We start from the raw sequence: 22,108 nt of genomic DNA, 5'->3' as shown, positions 1-22,108 counted from the left end.
GTATAAACACGTGTATAGTAAATCATGGACGCGATTTTTATCAAGTTTTCTCCAAAAAAATTCCTCAGCAGTTGGAAAATCTGATACAAGAAATTCCCTTTTCTCAAATTTTAAAATCAAATTACAGGGATTTTTTTCTCTTTAAATTTTTTTCTTCTAAATATTTCACATAATGGAGGTACTTATTTTATATAATGCGAAAGATGAGGACAAACATATCGGATTGGAAATAAATATCTGATACGATACAATGATATTTTGATCGACTCGTGTGACAACTTGGAATATAGAATATTGCTATTCAGTATTGTGAAAATGTTTATCAATGCATTGCACTGAACAGTGTGAAGATCATAATACGAGGAGGTAAAAACAATTCGTAGCAGATGAATTGTATTTAAAGGATAAATGGAATGAAGTGCATATTCAGAAAAGTATGTTTAACAGTTATCCAAAATTTAAAATGTTGCTATCTCGTGTTGGTAATGTTTTATATATTTTATATAAATATTGATAGCACATGTACCTTTGCATTGTACATGTACCTCCATGTACATGTAAATGCAAAGTATATATTTTTTTGTGATCTTCAGATGGGTTTTCAATGAAATACGTGAATAAGAAATAGTGTATATTTATTTTTAGAGTGTTTTCTCAATGATATAAGTGATGTGAGTATATAAGGAAACATGTTTGTAATTTTTGTTTCATTCATCACTGATATACATAGAAAAACCAATGCTGCGACATTTCATATCACTTGGTGTGTTGTCTAAGTTTATGGTCGAAAACTATATTTGAATTCTGACAAAATTAAGAACTGTTCACCGGTCATTTAAGCCACCAGGAATATTGTTATTTGTTAAGCCATTGCATGTATTGATGTTATCTTTATTTACATTGCTTGTGCAATAATTAAATATCTCGTATTTCACTGTGTCTTCATGACTATTGTAACGATATGTGCACTCTAGGAGAACTCGTAAGTTTTTTTTTTTTAACTTGCTTCTCATCCTAGGCCTTCACATCTATTTTCAATCACAGAGAAATTTAAATGAAACTTCCGTATTCTTGATATTTCAATGTAATCAAAGGCAGAAATAGATTATATCCACTGTTACTTAATGTATTGATTTGCCATTCATATTAATTTTTCATTAATAAATCAATTTTATTTCAATTTCTCAGTTGCAAAGTCATATATGTAAAATGTCAACAAATCCTGAATAATGCATATGCATTAATTTGTTTGTCTCATAGATAAAAATAGAATCATTATAGCTATTTAAAAATCAGTTGTACATGTTTATTTTTAATTTGATGCAGTTAATCAGTCGTACATGTATATTTTTACTATTTGTTATGGAAAAGTTTCTCCACATCCTCCCTCTTTTAAATCATCCTGTATTTCTTTTCCAAAATGGGACAAAACTACGATGTTATCATATTTCTGATTGAACATATTCTTATCATTAGTAAACAAAGTATCCTGCGTGTAATATGACTTCATAATTATCAGATTATTAACAAAAACAAGATACAGACTTACCAGATTCATGGGGTGCATAAAAGGCGGCTGTGTTGTGTCTTCGTCGTCGTTTGTGAGCACCTGTCGTAAATGAGCTATATAACTAGACGCCAAACGAAGAGTGTCTAATTTTGATAATTTTGTGTCTGCTGGTACCCATGGTAAAGTCGTTTTTAATTTCACAAAAGCTTTACTCAAAACTCGCATCCTCGCTCTTTCCCGAGCATTAGCTGCGTTCCTCTGGATGGGCTTGTGAAATTTTCTGCTGCTATCATTTGAAAAGTCGTCATCATCGTCACTAACTACCTCTTCCTTTTTCCGTCGTGGCATTGCAAGAAAAATATAAATTTAGATTTCCGTCGTCGTTTTTGGTCACAGAGGGGTTCTTTTTGTTAGTAACACTTGCTCCTGACGTCTTCGTTTTACTTTTAGTGCCGAGTTTCGCGGTGTTTTTGATAAGCGGCAAACTAAAGTAAGCAAAATGCCAACGCTTGGGATATCCCTTGTAAACCTAACAAATATGAATGATCCATAGTTTATTTTATAAGAAATTCAGTATACAGTTGGCAGGAATATTTGTATCCATCAGCGCGAAAAGTGTGTCAAAATTGACGACTGATCCATGAACCTAAGTCACGTGACATGACGTGCGACGGAGACCGTCCAAAATTATTGGTCGTTTCCTTGACATATAAACCAGTATATTTTCCAACTTAATTAGCTGGGAACTGATAATTTTCTTTTCAGCTTTGATAAAAAGGCCCATTTCAACCTACCCAAGAGCAGCATAGTTTGTTACTGGACAAACCGCCCGAAAGTTTGTCTCGTCATATTAATATTCTTATCGTAATTGTCTCATTGTATGTTCTAGTCGATTATCCCCTACAGACTTAGAAGATAGGCTCGAAATATTCTGTTACATAGGCCTGCAAATGATAAAGCACCTAGTGTAAATCTGTCTTATTCTTTAAATCACTTTTTAAATAGAAATGTTGTTTCTTTTACTCGCGGAAAGGTCTTAGCAGTTGTATTACAGCACACACCCTTATCACACCGATAATTTACTGCTGATTTTTCAAGTTATGATAAACATGCAGAGAATTTGATTATTATTCTTTGATCGGACCTAATGCAGATTTAGATATGAGTAATTGGAAAGGAAACACTGTAGTCTTGTCTCGTTAGCATAACTGCAATATTTGACACAGAATCTGCTTCGCCTATAATCAGCGGTCATTTGATGCTCCCATTCCACTGCGGTAGTTACTAGGCCTTTCATCTCCGGCACCTGAAGTCTTTGCATTCTATTTTTCATCAGGGGAAGTTGCTACAGCTCCCCCATTGACTAACATTTCAGATCATCAAAAAGCGATTAAACAAATTACTTGCAAACAAGTGTACAAGTGTTTTTTGGCATTACAAGTGTTAATCCAATGATAAACGCGCGAAACACCCTACATCAACATCGCTTTTCATTAATAACGAAGAAAGTGAGTCAGGTAGCCTGGAGATAGCCTTCTTGCACTTGTCAACTTCCGTCCACAAATCCCTATGTTTCGCTGCCGAAGAAAATATTAATTCGCCGTAACAAGCTCGGTTGGAAGCTAAATTACTTTTTAATATGTTTTAATTATAGAACATTTTCTGTAATTTGCATCGCATTTTGCTTCTGACGCGTTGAAGTCTATGATCCTTGAATTCTGGGTAATATAATCGGTATCACTGGGTATGAGGTGGCCCTGGGCGGAGTGTGGGTGACCTACTAACATGAAATCTACATCCCCTCTGTGTATTTAGTGGAGTCATTTGTATGATAATTTTCGAAGAATAGCATCAAGAGTTTAAAAGTTCTTGCTACCTGTTACAATTTGTATAATCGTAATTCCATGTACAGTTGGTCCACAGTTCGATGGGAATTTTAAAAAATCAGCCCAGGATAATATTATTTAATAAATTTATAATCAATTAAAATGTTTACAATTATAATATTTGAGTATGTTTTCAAAATATATCTAAAACTTTATTGAATTACGAATGGCATAGTGGTGAATTTTTCTCCAAGTGATAAAATAAAAATTAAGGACACATGAGAACATGAAATCGATGTACGAGTTTATATACGTGTTTTATTCTACATTTGTAATTAATTTGTAAATCAAAGGTGAAGATAACGAACAGTGATCAATCTCATAACTCCTACAAGCGATACAAAATAGATAGTTGGGCAGACACGGACCCCTGGACATATAAATATACCGAGAAGCATATTTTGAAATTCTGAGAAAATCATTTTACTAGTGCCCTTTCTTTCGTCAGATCGAGGTTTTTGCGATTTTGCTTAATAATTCCATGTTTTTCTATCATACCGAGATATCATTACTAAAATTGGTTATTTTTGTTTTTAAAAAATTATTATTTAACATAAAATTGTTGATTTAATGTACACGTCAAATAATTTTAAACTTGTTTTAAATGATCAAGAAAATGTTTGTCATTCCTGAAAATAACACCTGTGTATTTGTTTTTTATTTCTCATTATCAATTAATATCTTATATATCAAAAATATAATAAATACATCAATTGTTTCATCAGCTAAATACTCGATTGGCTTATAGATTAGAATAAAAGTTTCAGAAATCCATTTAACTGAGGTTCGACCTACGTTAGTCCATACAGCAAATTCTTTCAGCAATTCCTACGAATCGAATCTAAGTCATTGTAAAAGACCCCAGACAATTTAACGTAGCATGAAAGATCTAGAAACGATGTCATAAGTTTTAAACCAGTGAATATATATGCTTGATAACTTCGTTAGATGGAGGCAGTAAGATTCCGACTAACGATTACAGCTATATTGTACATAGTTATCACACTACAATGTAAAACTCCTCTAACAATACTAACAACTTAACCATCGTTCTATAAGTAAAAAGGCAACTAGCAAGTATATTGCCTTATTCAGGTTTGAATTACGATTACCATTGGGCAGTTTAATGAAAGTTCTCTATGTTATCATAAATATTTCCAACTAAAAAGTGTATCTTATTTCATTGGAGAATCAAACTGTCTATGGAACGCCATGAAAACATCTCTTCTAGGGCAATAAAAGAATTCAATATATTGGATTTAAAATAAAATTTTCGATACTAATCAAATTTTTTAGCTTTCGGAATCCTAGTACAGAGAGTTCTAAATTTTATCTTCTCGTTCGTTTTCCTTTCCACAGATGTATTTTGTCAATCACGATGAAAATATTTCTTATTCCCTCCGCGTATCTGATCAGAACGATAGCAACTCGCGTTTCCGTCGCTTGGTTTACACGCACGTGCACTAATTATGTACACCGTCGCCATTGATAAATAATCCAATGTAAATCTTCATTTATTTAACATAAGCAAGTATCTAGACAAATTCTCTGATATGTGGTTCGGCGTAGGTTATCTGCTAACAAAACTTTTATATACCAGGATCTTGTTTCTATTTTACGTCGCGGATGAATTTTGCCATAAACAAGGATGATGAACGATAGCGGTATCGCTCGTTATGTATTTTTATGTGTGAAAAGAGACGTCTCCCATTTTTAACAAAGCAATTTGTATTTTCGGGTAGGTGAGAAAAAAACTCTCTCAAACTCTCTCTCTCTCTCTCTCTCTCTATATATATATATATATATATATATATAAAGATTAGTCTGCTTTTTTACGATATTAATTTATTTAAAACAATCAACCTAATATTAAAACTAGCATTTCCCAATCCTCTCTACAGCTATCACTACTAGTATTTTGTGATAATTATAGTGTTATTACTATTTCATTTACCACAAAAGTTACATCGAAGCGTTCACTAAGTAAACTTTGAAACATAACATTAAAATAGGTCACATCGTTCACCAAAACAATTAGACATTATCAAGTAAAAAAGAAAAATAAAAAATAAAAATCATGGTCCAGATCTTTCAGTTATGAGGGTGGGAACAAATGTACATTACATGGATATGCTTGTATATTGATTTGACATATTCCATGTAGTTCTTGTGAATAAATTGAAAACTGCCCCCCCCCCCCAAAAAAAAAAAATCTCCGGAAGTATGAAGTTGTATTTCAACAACTCCAGCATTATGACATATACATCAACTTTTGTCAGGAAGTGGTCACCGCAATCTATATAGTCATGCTTATCTAAAACGATTTGTTTATATATTTTTTCAAACTGATCTGTATCAAAATTTGCAGGTGGTAATAAGGAAATGTGAATGTTTATAAAATGCAAAACATTAATAGTGACGTCGCGCATGCTGTTGGTGTCAAAACGAATTACATAGCATTACGGTAGTACATGGGTATTTAGGCTGTTTTATACACGGCAATTGCATCGCTTGGGATCGAATTTACTATTAGATTGATTGTATCTTGTTTAACGTCTCTCATATGATTTTCTCTCATATGGAGACGTCACCAAGATCGGTGAAGGGTCTTACGACCATTGAACAGTGAGGGTTCTTTAGCGTGCCACACCTACTGTGACACGGGTCATCCGTTTTTAAGGTCATCTCCGAGTGTGACATTCACACCTAATGCCGAGCATTTGGCGATGGAACTGTCACTACCTGTTTTCACGACTTAGGTCTGCCGCGGCGGTGGTACTATTAAGAGTAGATATAGAACTCTAAATATAGGGTACCCAAGTTAGCTAATGTAAAAACAATAACCCACGTGGTGTAAAGTTCAGACTCTATATTCTAATATGTTCACACACAATCAATCTACATTACTGTCAAAGTTTATCCCGACATTCCGTATACTTCCCAAGAATTCGGAAAATGCCTATTATTTTTGGTCGATGTTTAGCTGGGCTCTGGCACAGAACGACTAAACAGAATGTTTGAGCATCGCAACAAGCTATTGCATAGAATGTGCATCATAAGATATCATTAAATATTTTCCAAACTGAATTTCTTACCCCAATTCTTAAAATGAAGTCCGTAATAGCTCCAATTGACTAAAATTGTAAAACCGTCTGTACTTTTACTACCACAGCCATTTTGACCGGTGTAACTAATTACCCCAAAAGGCTGAAAGGACGCATAACGATTTATAGTCTCAAATACTAATTTTTATCAATATTGATTCACTATAGGCCTTTCCGAAAACGTGAGTTATCTCTCTTTGTATTCTTACATTTAGTGTGAATATGACAACTTCCGGGTAGTAACACACTCAGGCTGCGCATATATTACATAAGAGTTATATTAGTATGGGTGTTGTTCAAAATCGTAAACAGTTGAAATCATTTATACGAGAGAGTAAGAAAATGTTAATGGAAACAAAAACGAATTTCTTGATCGAGTCGGCTGTGATTTTTCGGGGGTGGGTGGGTGGGGTGGGGGGTTAAAAACTGAATTGGAAATCACGCAGACTTTCATTTGTTTACATATGTCTCCAATAACGACTGACATAATTATTTTGTATGAAATCAGAACAGAACTTCTGATTCTCAAGAGATGATGGTATCTCATCAACTCAAAGCTCGGGTTTTTACGAGGATCGACACGTGCAAAGATCTTGCATAACATGCCCCCCCCCCCCTCTCAAAAAAAAAAAAAAATCAATTACATTAGGAAATCAACGCTCTCATTGTTTTATCAGCGCAAAAATTATTCCACCACTACCAATCGATTCTTTCAAAAATAAACCAGATAGCAATGTTTGGGTAACTTTCTCCAAAGTACCTGGACGTGTTCATTCTGTGTGCAAATCATTTGTACACTGCAGCATGAGGCTGGAATTGTTTTAAAATATCAACTGATATGTTTAAAATGCAGAAAAATAGGTAATTAAATAAAAAAAATTAATTAATTTTATTCAATATTGCTCGATTGAAATAAATTATTTTTCATAGACCTGTGTGGTCCGCCGGGGGGGGGGGGGTATATTCTCAAATGTACTTTCTGGGGGAAGGTAAGTTTAACCCCCAATAGAATGCTTTTGACGTCTCTGTATCTTCCCTCTTTTATTCGTTTTAGCCCCCTTGAAATGTAAGTGATTATATATAGGCACGTATCGTGTCATAACAGAAATTGCAATGACAGATTTAGATCCCCCTTTTCGCCACAAATTTACAAAATAATTTGAGTAAAACTCCAAATATTTTACTCCAAATGGCTGTATTTACAGGTACACACTCTTGCCGACTATAAATTCAGGGCGTTCAATTATAAGTTATTTTATTTTCAAAACAATTGTATGTGTAAATGTCAGTTTAAAGATGGTTTGTGACGATGAATTTCTTTATGGTTATACTTGTATTTGAAACTGTATAAAATTTGTGAGTAGTCAGCTGGAAATCTGTCAGTGGACTCTCACTTACAAGTACAGGCTGGGATAAATTTTACTCGCCAATCAAAGAGATGGACATTTTCAAAATCCAGAGGTGTCAGTCCGACATACCAAGACGTTCATAGTGGCAGAACTGTTATCGCTGAATGTACTACTTTGATATTGAACAAGTAACTTCTGATATTTTATTATAAATCTGACTATTGAAACACGGGCTAAAGATCCTGATGAAATGTATGCAATATATAATATATACTAATTTCAGTCATAAAACACGTGAAATCCTGGAAAGTGGGAGGGGGAAGGGTAGTTAGAATAATCTAACTGCGTCTCATGACAGGCCCGCCGTAGGAAATTACATCACTTTAACGATAGAACATTCTATCGGGGAGGGGGGGGGGGGTCCTCTACTTACAACATTAATTTTCTATTATTTTTACATGCAAAGTTGGTTATTTTCACGTGTATGAAGTAAACTTATGCATTGGGATGTTTTATTAACGTTAACATATTTGTTGGCATGATTACTGTTAAATTATACAGCAATATCTTTGCGGTCTTCTGCACTGTTGATAATGACGCTTCTCGAATATACTACCCGGAAGTCTTAAACTACTGTTACGCAAGGGCACTACGTTCCGGATCAAGGAAAGATAACTCATGTTTTCGGATTGGCCTATAGCTTATACATTATGCTAATAACAAGTCTTTATAAATATACAAATGCCTTATTAAGTCTATTTTTATCTAAACCACATTATCATAGGTGTTGGACGATTTATCATAATGATGAATTTGGGTAGTTAGTGGCACCATCAAAATGGTGATGATAAGTGAAAGTACAGACGTTTTAAAATTTCGGGATGAACTTTGGTAGTAATGTAGATTGATTATATATGAATATATTAGAATACAGAGTAGAATTTTACACCATTTTGGGTTATTGTTTTTACATCGGCTAATTGGGTACCCTATATTCTATACCTTTACTCTTTATTAGTAAATTCGAACCCAAGCGATGCAATTGCCTGTGGTTTTATATGAATAAAAACACTTTGCTATACAAAAGTTGCATGTCATTTTGACAATTTTACATTCTATCTATTCGATATCAATACATCTTATTAAAATGCGAACTATTAAATGTATTACCTTGGACATTCTAATATTTACGTAAATATTGCATGTAGACAGGTAACGACAGTGTCGCAAAAACTTTACTAAAATGTTAATCGCTTTCTTAAAAGTAATAATACAAACTTTTTGTAGAATAATTCGTACGCTGTAGACGCTGATTCACAATGCAAGAATGGAGGTAGACAAGCCCTAACGTTAGGAAAATACACACGTAATCCATGTTCATGGTACATTTTGTAGGTACATTTGGGTATTTGAGAGAATTCTGAATTATTTATCTAAAATTGGAATTAATATTTGGATAAGTGATTCTGATATGAAAATAACTATACTTAAGAAACGATGACTATTGTATTATATAGGTGTTTGATATATGGATTATTCATTGCGATTATGCTAATTAGATTACGTGTCATAACGTCTAAAGTCACAATTTGAAAATGTCTGTTAATATAGAGTTCTTTGCTTATATTGAGTTAATGGTCTGTGTTAAATTTAACATTTAAGATTAGAAATAGGTTTTCATATCATTTGTAAATATATTTTTGAACAGAATTTTAACATGACATGTAGTTTATAGTCAAAGTTAAGATGGTATCGAATGTATAGTTATGTGTCACAATGATAATTTGACGTTGAAAACGTCACAGATAATTAAGATATTTAATGAATTAATTAAAGTCATTTAAGAATGCATTATCAGTACTGTGCACCTATTGAATATCATTTACGGAATGTGCAAATCACAAATTCATCGTGACTAAAAACAATTGAGATGATTGAGTCTGTTAGAATTTGTGGGTTTTTGAGACAATCTACGGAGCCAACATTGAATGTCACACCTTGCCGTAATCGTATCATGTTAATTGAAATTGAATAACTATATCAAAATATGATTTCCAAAAATGAAAGTTCAACATCCTGTAACTCGTGAAATATATTTCATGAAAATTAAAAAGAAAAATATCCATACCATGTTTTACATGCACCTTAATGAATTAAGATAGTTTAGGGGTGCATTCTGAACAGAGTAGAGGAGAGGTTTAAACCTGACATTTTACTGAATAGGATCTTCTCCGAGTATTTGAGGTTGTCTAGAGTTTGTTTAGATGATATAGAAGTATTCAAGTTGTTAGCGATAGAGTAACCGCAATGACGATTATGAAAATTATATCGACATATTTCGTTTATCTGTAGATTGGCTCTCTTCTGCGTTCTACGACAGTGGTCAACTACAAGGGATTTTCGATCTTCCATGTCCATGTTTATTCTGTATATTTAGTCACTATTGCGTCATATTGTTTTTAGCCAGTGTTTAGGCATATGCTCGGCCTTGAAGCAGGGAGGGATCTTTATCGTGCCACACCTGCTGTGACACGGCGCCTCGGTTTTTGCGGTCTTATCCAAATGACCGTCCCATTTAGTCGCCTGTCACAAGTAAGGGGTACTGAAGACCTATTCTAACCCGAATCATGAAAGTGTATCGCTGATTCTATGCAAATACAGATTTAAGGACATTTTTATAGATGAGAGTTTCTTGTTCTCTTTACGGTAAAAGTAACCTGCAAAGGGCTAGTTGTATTCGGCGCGTCCGCGCGTCAATCGGGGCCAATGTATAGGGCTGCACAGTGTTCGGCGAGACTTCGCGAGATTTCGTTTCTGGAGATAAACAATTATGTCGAGTGTCACACGATACTTAGTGCGATGACGTTTTCGATCTTTTACTGGGGATATTACATATTTGGAACAAAATTTTTAGTATCAAATCTTGAATAACTGTTCATTAAGATCTGTTGCTACATGTAAGATTACTTACGTAAAAGAGATGTACTATGTCTGTGGTGAAACACGAAGCTCAAGGTTCCATGCGAGACTGAAGCTACAGTCAGCTGTTACGGTATGTTAAATTTTAGTCCTTTGAGAGGTAGAATATAGATTTTAATTAACAAGAAACTAATTTTTGATTTCCAATTATTCTAAAAGCTATGTGATGAAGTTTTAAAGGTAAGAAAAACCATACACCACCACTACCACCACCCCTCACACAAATTTCAACATGAATTAAAATTATCCGCGGCTAGCAGTTTACCGTTGTTGTCAAACCCTGAGTATGCATATCAGTATTCAGTTTCTCCTAAAGAAAACTACTATAAGGGTGACTGACTGCAACTAACTTAATTTATGTGTTTAGATCAAAATTGGTAACATCAATAATCATTGAAAACATAGCACAATCCATAAAACTTTGTGAATGGGTATGAGAAAGAACAAATCACTACCCAGCTGGCATTATTCTCTATAGTTTTTGTATTTACACAAAGAATAGATAAGTGATAGCAAATATCAGTAAAATATAATTGAAGAGAGCTCTTTAAATCAAATAATTAAAGGGGAAAATGTATATATATTATGTATTTGTATTATAAAACTGTCTTGATCCCAGTACATTTTCTAGATCTTTGTTTATGAAAGTTTATCAAATGAAGACAAACTAGTGATTTATTTTAGTGAGAGTCTTCATATGTTATATTCATATTAAGCAATAAAATCATGATCATATTTGAAAACCTCAGCTCATAATTATATAACTAAATTCTACTTTTCAAAATGTATTCATTTCAATTATTAGATGTAGGAATGTCTTGAAAATAGATGTCGGACAATCACCGATGTACGATCTTAAGTCTGTACCACCCCAGACTCAACAAACCAAAAAAAGATGGGCTCTATTCCTTGCACTGTGCAAATAACAGAACTGTCAACAACAGGTAATCACATTTTGATGGGTTACTGCTATGCTTGACATGTAAGAAGGTATCTTACTTGTTTTAATTTTGAAGCACAGGTACATGAGATGAAGAACACTACTGTAGTAGAACTGCAGCCACAGTTCTATATCTACATGTAGGTACTATACATAAAGTTGATCAATCTATTAATAGTTAGTTCTCTACTTGTGAGGGATGTGGAACACATAGTATCAATGTTATCATCATTTGTGATACTATAACCATGAATACTTGTAACTTTGTCTCAAACTAATAACTAAAGGTTACCAAGTAGACTAGTTGATACTATAAAAATGAATTACCAGTGATGAACATAACCATGTTAATCCATTTGAATATTTTTGCCATATTAAACTACATGTACTTCCATTAACACTTTGATTTCGAAGTAGTGCATGTGACTTTCGAAAGAAATATAATACCGGTAATATGTTTTAATAAACGTCAATATATATCATAAGTTTTGGTTTCTTATAAACGAGTGCTTCATATTTATGTCAGCAGTTTATAAGATTATTCTCTTTCAATCTTCAACAACAATAATGCATTGGAAACTGGTTCCGGACCACCTGTAGCCAAAGATTTGGTGTGTCTACTGTGAAGGACCTGATTTCAAGCCATGACTCTCTATCTACACGGTACTTCATAACCACAAGACAGGCACTAGTTATTGATAGACTTGTAATCTCATGTCATTGCCAAGAATATATTGTACAATTTGTGTGTCATAAATGATCAAATACTACCACTCTAGAGGAATAATGAGTTAGACATAGGCTTGACTTATTTACATCAGCATCTACATTAAATTGTATGAAAAGAAAATACATGGTGTTGAAGACTTTAATTTTAGTTTTAATACTTAATCTGCATTTGTATATCATAAGATACGATAATACTTCAATATTTTACCAACAAGAAAGTTTTTCCACACAGAAAATATTTTGTAGTGTTGCAATCAACAGATTTTGAAGAGCAAAGCAGCTTTCATAATCTGCACTGGAATGGATTGCTCTAGTAATTCGTTAATCCAGTGTCACTTTTCACAATCCAATAAACCATCAAGCAGTAAGCCCAGTATCTTCAAATAAACTGAAATTTAAAAAATGTCACTATAAATAGCAAAGTAGTATAGTGTACAAGGAAATAATAAATTGTGTAAATGGAACTGCAGATTTCAGATAAATATATGGAAATGAATAATTACATATCCCTTCCAGTGTTAAATTCAAGCATATTTTTCTCTATCTGCACAACAAATAAAGTTTGAGATTAAAAGATTGATGTCTAATAAAAATCTAAATTATGATACTTGATGGGTCAAAAGCATAAATCAATGCATGAAAAAGTGTGTTTTGTACATGGGATATACTTTGATGGTATCTAAATATTGATATTAAATAAAAGTTAATCACAGAGCTACATGTATTGATGATTTTATTGCTTTATAGAATTATTTGGATCAATATTCATCAGATTTAGTTTCGTAGGGAGGGGAATTAGTGAAAATACTTACATGTGAATTAATGTAGCAATTTTAGTTATTTGTCATACATTGAAAATTTTGTCCAAATTCTTAAATGTGACATTCACAATATTTGAAACCCACATGCGACACCACTCAGTCAAAAGGTATTCATAATCATAATTCTGACCTGTGTTTTAGATTCATTTATTTAGGTCATGCTAATGATGCTTTGGATTCTGGTATGAAACAAGTTTTACTCAAGATTCAGAATTGAAAACGTGTAAATGATATAAAACATGAGATTCTACTGTTACATGAAAATTTTAAGGTAAACTATTTATGAATGCATATACATAAATTTTACAGACCACATGTATGTTGTATTTCCATGGATAAACTCGATGAGAATCTAATAGAATAGTTAATTATTAATAAGCTTGTCATCAGTACTTCTCTTCTCCCATATCAGTGCCCATATGTCTTCTCCCATATCAGTGGCGGATCCAGGATTTCTGATTGGGGGAAGGGGGATGTAAAAATCAAGTTATGAAGTATTAGCCAAAATACTCAGCCAATTTGGGTGCCAAATCTGGGGTTTTCATCTATATCTGCCAGTAATGCCTTTGTGGCGGAAGAAAAGGGGGAGGGCTAACAATCCGCCACTTTATGAAAGACGAAGATATGAAACAGCTGTTAAATGGTGAAGAGGGGTGGGGGGTCTTTATTCTTCACACCGTGTTTAAACAGCTATTGATTCTGTTGTTTTCAGTCACCTCTGCAAATGTAAATATATATTTACGAAATATTTATCCGTGAAATACAGAGAAAACGTGTAAATAAGTGTTTTAACATCTATTGTTAACAATAGTACCTGCATTGTTTTCCCCGTGTGTTCGCTAACCCGGGAGTAGATAGGATACTGGACATCTTACATGTTCGCCGTAAACCAAGTTAACAACACGCAAACACGAATAAAAGGTCATGATCGTTTCTTATAACCCGAATAAGCCAATACATAGTCTATTGCTATGCTGAGAAATGTGTGCTTGCCTCCGGAAGTTCTCCACCGGAAGTGAGACTACGTGACTGTGTGGCCCTATTCCAGTAGAATTTGCTGTGGTAATAAACTCAAATGAGATGGATTTCCTTTACTTTTTAGCTTTATCGCTTCTTTTTTTTACGGAAAAAGCTTACGCAAATATCGAGCCCAACCCAAGCTTTTATCAAAGATAACACACTAATGAAACTTGCTGTCTTTCAGATATCGATACATATTTTGTCCTAAACTGTATATAGTTATATGTTAGTTCACATTGTAGGATACCTTAAGGTGCATAGCGATACCATGTCGGCGCTCGTTCAACAATCAACGGCAGTCCTTTCTTTCTTGGCTTAGTCCCGTGTGGATCCAGATTACAATAGGTCCTCAGTACCCCTTGCTTGTCGAAAGAGGCGCAACTGAATGGTGAGGTCCTTCGGATGAGACCACAAAAACCGAGGCCCCGTGTCAGAGCAGGTGTGGCACAATAAAAATCCCTCCCTGCTCAAAGGCATACGCACCGATCATGAACCTAATTTCACAGCCCTTCACCGGGTATGGTCACGTCTACATATGTGTGAAAGATTCTCGAATTGGACCCATTGGGTGGAATACCTGTCAGTTACCTTTAGGTGCTCCCCAGAGATCTGGTTTGGAACCCAAAGTATTTTCGCAAGACCCACAGGAACAATATTCCATGGCCATGATATTAAGTGAAAGGAGAAAATATCAAACAGTGATCAACCCCACAACTCCTAAAAGCAATACAAAATAGAGAGTTGGGTAATCACGGACCCCTGGACACACCAGAGGCGGGACCATGAGCCCAGGAGGAGCAAGCATCCCCTGTCGACCGGTCACACCCGCCGTTAGCCCTACATCTTGATCAGGGAAACGGAGTTATCCGTAGTCAAAATTAGTGTGCCAAGAAAGGCCTAACAATCGATATGAAACAGGTCAGACAGTATGTGACCCAATGATAGGTTGTATTGGTAAACCACATGTAGATCGTTATACCAACCATAGAATTCGGTAAATGCTTACTTTAAACGAGACTGTTGAAACCCCTGCACCGTCAATGTGTTTGTCAGTAGCCTGTCTCGATATAAAGATCGATCATACACAGAACAAGCTCTTGCGTATCGTACCAGTTGAGAGATATAAACACTATATGCAGGTGATAATGGAATATTGCTACATAAATATGGGAGATGGAGAAGCTGAAATCATCCCGTTTATCATTAAGTTGAGTAGTTAGTTTGCCGTTAATATTTATTTTTGATAAAATATCTAAGTATGAAGCAGACGTGGACAACTTTGTAGTGTCTTTTATTTCGAGTTCATAGTGACATATCGAATCGACATATGAATGAAAATTATTATTGTTAAAGAAAGGTGAAGATAACGAACAGTGATCAATTTCGTAACTCCTATAAGCAATACAAAATAGATAGTTGGGCAAACACGGACCCCTGGAAACACCAGAGGTGGGATCAGGTGCCTAGGAGGAGTAGGCATCCCCTGTCGACAGATCACACCTGCCGTGAGCACGTCGTCGATATATCTAAATGTTGAATTGAATCAGGTCAGCTAACGAAGGAACACAGTTCGTGCCCATGTGAATTCCAACAGATTGTTGGAAGACCTGATCACCAAAGACTACGAAGATATTGTCAATGAGGAACTGCAGCATATTCTTTATTTCAACTTCAGAGTACTTGGGCGTGGAATCAGAGTGGTGTTTAAGAAAGTAAAAACATTGTCGATCCCACAAAATTGTTTGCACACATTCAATACTTTTCTCAGAATATGAAAAAAATAAGAAATAACATTTTAACTAGTTGCCATAAGAAAAACTCTTTAAAAATGATTACTTCATGATTTGGGATCATTGGAAATGTGCTGTGTTTTGGGATCGAGATGTCAACACTCGCCCTATATGTCATAGAATTACCATTGAACATCTCAATCCAAATAGTGCAGAGAAAATGCGAAATAATCTTGCTAAGGATATATATGCTCAATGTTTTATTTATTGGAAGCACATCAAGCAACCCTGAGTAGTGGCGAACATCTTAATGCCTCCATACAGATGTTATAACAAACAAGCAAAATTATCTCTGTTTTAGGACAGTCGACCTCTTACCTCTATGGAAGATTCTAAATATATTAAAATCTGGTTTCAGGAATGAAAATTTCACAACTGAAAGCAAGTGGAATCAACACAACTAAAGTTCTTATATCTCAGAAATGCTTAGAAGATATTGAGAGCATGTTACTTACTTTTAAAAACAATCTACAGAATTCATCTCCATCGATTTCCACATAACTATATTGTACCATCAAGAATCAATATATATGTTGTGGAAAATATCTTCTGCCAGCAACGTGGTTTGTACGATGGTAGCTCTACAAACCCAACTTAAAATACATACAGCCCAATACATAATGTGTAACAATGAGATATTGACTTGCTCATTAACTTACCCGGTAGAAGTCCTAAGATTTTAAAGACAAGGCACTGAAAGTTTGTGAGTAAATATCATTCAGTCAAAAATAAACTAGTATTAATTATAACAGGTGGGTAAATATGCTACCGTTTCTGAGAAACTTCCGGATAGAATATGCTAAAAACACAGACATTTGGCTATAGTTGCCGATCGGAAGCAAATTTGTAAAACAGATAAACTTCTCTAGACATTTTCAATACCCATTACATGTATCTCTGAGTGTAAGTTTCAAGAAAATCCATTGCACCACCTTTGAGAAATTCTGCCGAAAAAAAGGGGGGGATTAAGAAAAACAGTAGAATCATTGTAAGACTCTTAAGTTGAAAATGGAAGACCAAACACTGCCAAGGCCTCACTTTCGATGGGAGCATACCTGCTTTCAGCTGGGTGTGTAAACCTGCTTCCAACTAAGCATAGCTTCCAGCCATCATTGAATCTCTCTGTCTTCAGACTGATAATGAAAGGCGAAGATAACGAACAGTGATCTATATTGTATTGTTTGTGGGAGTTGTGAGATTGATCGCTGTTCGTTATCTTCACCTTTCAATAGTGGCGGACTTTTAAACCTTAGGAACAAAAAGGGATTTCATGTATATTGAAGTCTTTAAGAGCTAACAGTATTTAAAGCAATATGAGCTGTAACTGACGGCATTTTTTCAACTATCCAATTATGCATCAATTAACTCCTATCGGCATAACTGATATAATCACCAAGATCTGAAGAAACATTCAGCAAAATAAAGAAGGGAATATTGTTTGAGAGCATACCTACAATGAGCATTTCGTATAAACCGCCATTGCGTCGTATACGCAGACATGAGAACGATGGTTGCCGAACATAATCGGGTTACTGAGACCGATGTCATATATAAAGATGGAAACTGACGTGAATAACTACACGTTTCGTTTGTTCAAAATATTCCATCGTTTCATGAATGACAAGAAGTACTACAAGTGTAAGAAAGTAATAATTACGCAAATGTGCAACTGAAATGAAATTTTGGTAGTGATTTTCTATACAATTGGCATGTTAAATTGTTTACAAATCTAACACGTGCTCAGTGCCTCCCTTTCGCTTTTTTCCGAACTGGTGACCTCTGAGGCCTATGCACATCGGAGATTACGAGCAGGAATTACTGACAGGATGACAATGATTCATGAATCGACAATTTCTGCTGATCTGACGGGTTTATTGCTTCAGATTCACTCTGATTCCATTAAGTTGTATGTATTTAATCACAAATGTTAAATATTTGTTCTTTTAATTTTCAATTTATTTACCGTCAGTTACAGCTTGTATTGCTTTAATGAACAACACTTTAGTTCTAATACCTAAGGTATAGTAAGTAAACACTTAAAGAATGGGAGATGGTGATCGACTAGTGCGAAATACCAAATTAGAATGGGGGTATGACTCTTCTTTGCAACATTCAAAGTACCAAATCTGGCTGTGACGCATGGCTGCCTATGTTATTTCCATTCTTACACGTGACCAGGCATTTGAATGTATGTGGAATATGACTGTTAACTTGAAAATTGGCATATATAACAACATCCCCAATGATAACTGTAGAACTTCAAGTGCGAAATATATTTAAGAGAGAGCTGAACACACGAGGAGCTAACAAATCTTTTCATTCGGCTAACACCATATGTATGACAAACCAGGTTATTGATAGCATGAAAGAACAATTCATGTACACAACCAAATCAAGACAAATCTAAAGACTAAATCCATAAGGAGTAAAGGACCAGTGAGGAGTATCTGCTGGGATAGTTTTTCGAACTTCGCCAAACGGATGTGCCAAAACTGCATGAATGGATAAATGAACGGAAAGAGATTGCTGAAGTGTATATGTAAAACTTACACTTTCCTGTTTGGTCATGTGACATGTCTCAGGTTAAGTAGATTGCATATTTATTAGGTGCATATATTATACAGTGGAATACGCCGGTTTCGAGATACGTCTTATTTATTTCTATTTAGAGAACTTTCGTACATTGTAAGGTGCAAATCTTTTTACATGCGGGATTGGTACTGACAAATAAGTTGATGGTACAGGGGTTTCAACAGTCTCGTTTAAAGTAAGCATTTACCGAATTGTATGGTTGGTATAACGATCTAGTTCGTCAATACAACCTCGCATTGGGTCAAATGCTGTCTGACGTGTTTCATACCGATTGTTAAGCCGTTCTTGGCACACTGATTTTGACTGCGAATAACTCCGTTTACCTGATCATGATATAGGGGTCACGGCGGGTGTGACCGGTCAACAGGGGATGATTACCCCTCCTAGGCACCCGATCCCACCTCTGGTGTGTCCAGGGGTCCGTGTTTGCCCAACTCTCTATTTTGTATTGCTTATAGGAGTTATGAGATTGATCACTGTTCGTTATCTTCACCTTGCATAAGTGAATGTGCTCAGTAAGCTTCTGATACGAAGTTTTATCACCCGAATTTGATCGATACACAAACTTAGTAAGTGATAAGTAATTAAAGGGAGTAATTAAATACATGGAGTTCTTCTTATATCAAGTTATTTCGTTACTCATGCGTATCATATCCAGGATATTACTTGTAAATACGATATTGTATTTATGTTTCCACTTTAATAAAACATAACATTTCTTTAGATAGTATTTTGAATTGCCTACATTTAAATATTCAAGAGAAACCGTTTAAATTTGTTTTTCATCTTCCTCACTGACTGTAGGTCCACTGTCCGACTTTGGACTGCCGCGGTGGTCTAGATTGTTTGATTGATTGTTTTGATGTTTTTCGCCACACTCATGAATTTTTCAGTTATATGGTGGCGCCCAGTTTTTCATTGGTAGAAGAGAGAACCCAGATACAATGTACCTGGGAGGAGACCACCGACCTTCTGAAAGTAAACTGGAAAACTTTCTCAATTATCGGCGCGAGAAGGATTCAAACTCGCGCCGACCAGAAGTGAGAGGTCGTGTGATTTTGAGCGCGATGCTCTAACCACTCGGTCACGGAGGCATTCTCTCACCAGACGGCGCGTTACGCAAGCCTATGCTCGGCGCTTACGGCCTTTGAGCAGGGAGGGTTGATTGATTGATTGAGGTTTTACGCCGTTTTAGCAATATTACAGCCATTTTACGGCGGTTAACTAATTGAATGATGTTTGGTTGTGAGTGTTTGAGTTTCCCTGACGGCCCCCAGTGAGCCTACTCTATTTCGAACATCAAGGAAACGATCTTTTGCGTGCCAAGGAGGTTGTGATCCTTGACACGGAACACCCTTTAACGTCCCATCCGACGGACATAAAAGTTAAAAATATATAAACAGGTTAAAAAACAATCAATTCGTGTATATAAACAGTTGTATTATAAAAGTTTTCAAATTTTTCTGTAAAAGTCGCATTCTTGTAAATATTGTATAATATAATGATAGTCGATATTTGTAAAAAGTTCTTTCATTGATTGTACACTATTAAACAGTCTATTTCGTATATATGGGCGTAAAATCACTACATTCTAAAAGAATGTGATGTATAGTTAATGGACAGTCACAAGATATGCATTCAGGCTGAGGTTCTCTGTTGAGTAGGTACGGATGTGTCAATTTTGAATGTCCGATGCGTATTCGTAAAATAATCACTTCGTCTTGGCGTTTCATTACGATGTTACACGATTTGTTTACTTTGTTTTGAACAGATTAAAGTTTACTTATGTCACAAAAATCCCAATAGATTTGCCTAAGAGAATTAACATATAGTTTTATGAAATATTTAAAATCAGTGTATGGAATTTTGAAGTGTACTTTTGGCCGCTTTGGTGTTGCCATGGATATCAATGTGACTTGGGACCCAGCAGAACTCAGCTATTTTACCTTGTTTAGTTAAAAGATAGTACCGGTGTAAGATATCTAAAATATATGGATGATCAATATTCATGTTGTTTATTGACTGAAGGCATGATAGAGAGTCTGACAATATAGTAAAATGTTTGTCATTAAAAGTTTTTATGTATTCAAACTCAAGCTGAATAGCCTTTGCTTCGGCGGTATAAATTGTTGCTTCATTTGGAAGTCGTGCAGAGAAAACGTCGTTTGAGATTACTGCAGTAGCAGCGACTTTATTTTGATCTTTTGAACTATCTGTATAGATATCAGTTGTAGTATGTTTGGATTGTTTTATTTCGGAAAATTTTTGATTCAAAATGGCGGAATTTGTTTCAGATTTTTTAAATTTAGAAAGTGATGTATCTGCTTTGGGTTTTAGTAGTTTCCATGGTGGTATTTCAGAGGGTGATAAGGGTTTGACGATGTCCAAAGGTAAGTTAGAATCACGTATATGTTTTTTAACTCGTAGACTGATTGATCTTATGCACTTCTTGTTTTTGTCATATAAATGTTCGAACTGCGGATGGAAAACGCAGTTAAATGCAGGATTCTCAATGTTAGCTTTTAATTTAACAATATATTGTAATGCAAGTTTTATTCTACGTAGATCGAGAGGTGGTTCGTTGGCCGCAACATATAAACTATCTACAGGAGAGGTTCGAAAAGCTCCTGTGCACAGTCGAAGTCCTTGATGGTGAACTGCATCAAGGGCTTTGATATAGGATGTTTTTGCAGCGCCATATACTATACAGCCGTAGTCTAATTTAGACCGGATTAGAGAGCGATACAAATGTAGAAGAGCAGGGAGGGATCTTTATCGTGCCACACCTGCTGTGACATGGGGCATCGGTTTGTGCGGTCTCATCCGAAGGACCGCCCCATTTAGTCGCCTCTTACGACACGAAAGGGGCACTGAGGACCTATTCTAACCCGGATCCCCACAGGATCGGTGGTCTAAAGGTTAGAGCGTTCGTCCCGCATGCGGAAGGCAGGGGTTCGAATCCCGCGACAAAGCTAAGTCGTTAAAACAGGTAGTCGTCAAACGCTCCGCATTGGATGTGAATGTCACGAGTCCTTAAAGATGACCTTAAAACGGATGTGCCATGTCACAGTAGGTGTGGAACGCTAAAAAACCCCTCACTGCTCAATGGCCGTAAGCACCGAGCATAGGCCTAAATTTGAAGCCCTTCACCGGTTACAGTGACGTCTCCATATGAGTGGAAACTTCTCCAGAGAGACGTTAAACAAGATGCAATTAATCAATCCTACTTTGGCATTCAAAGTCCCACTACATGTAACTCTCATAGAGAAGAGTTCTTATCTTGAAACTGGTGTATTTATATATACTCCTAACTTGTACTAGATTCAGTTGGGAATAAAACTAATGCAATTATGCAATGGACATAATTGCTATCTATAAGCAATACAAA

The 22,108-nt window shown here is 35.3% G+C and overlaps 1 protein-coding gene and 1 long non-coding RNA gene across 4 annotated transcripts in view; one reads left to right on the top strand and one right to left on the bottom strand.

Annotated features, from left to right (window-relative positions):
* Nucleotides 1–6,613, bottom strand: part of LOC125668467 (uncharacterized) — a 57,582-nt gene extending 50,969 nt beyond the window's left edge. Inside the window, exon 1 of the mRNA XM_056162556.1 lies at nucleotides 6,492–6,613. The gene's annotated coding sequence lies outside the window, so the exon portion shown is untranslated. The remainder of the gene's footprint in view (nucleotides 1–6,491) is intronic.
* LOC125668469 (uncharacterized) lies at nucleotides 4,951–20,970 on the top strand. 3 transcript variants are annotated; one of them, XR_008802373.1, is made up of 5 exons: nucleotides 4,951–5,134; nucleotides 9,137–9,244; nucleotides 10,202–10,901; nucleotides 11,634–12,431; nucleotides 14,581–20,970. It is a non-coding gene; the product is annotated as an uncharacterized LOC125668469 (long non-coding RNA). The 3 variants fall into 3 exon arrangements; XR_007367628.2 differs by having other exon boundaries at nucleotides 9,137–9,240; nucleotides 10,202–12,431; XR_008802372.1 differs by having other exon boundaries at nucleotides 10,202–12,431.
* Nucleotides 20,971–22,108: the final 1,138 nt, after the last annotated feature.

The sequence above is a fragment of the Ostrea edulis genome, chromosome 4, assembly GCF_947568905.1.
Source record: "Ostrea edulis chromosome 4, xbOstEdul1.1, whole genome shotgun sequence".
NCBI lineage: Eukaryota > Metazoa > Mollusca > Bivalvia > Ostreida > Ostreidae > Ostrea > Ostrea edulis.
This window is presented reverse-complemented; position numbering and strand designations above follow the sequence as displayed.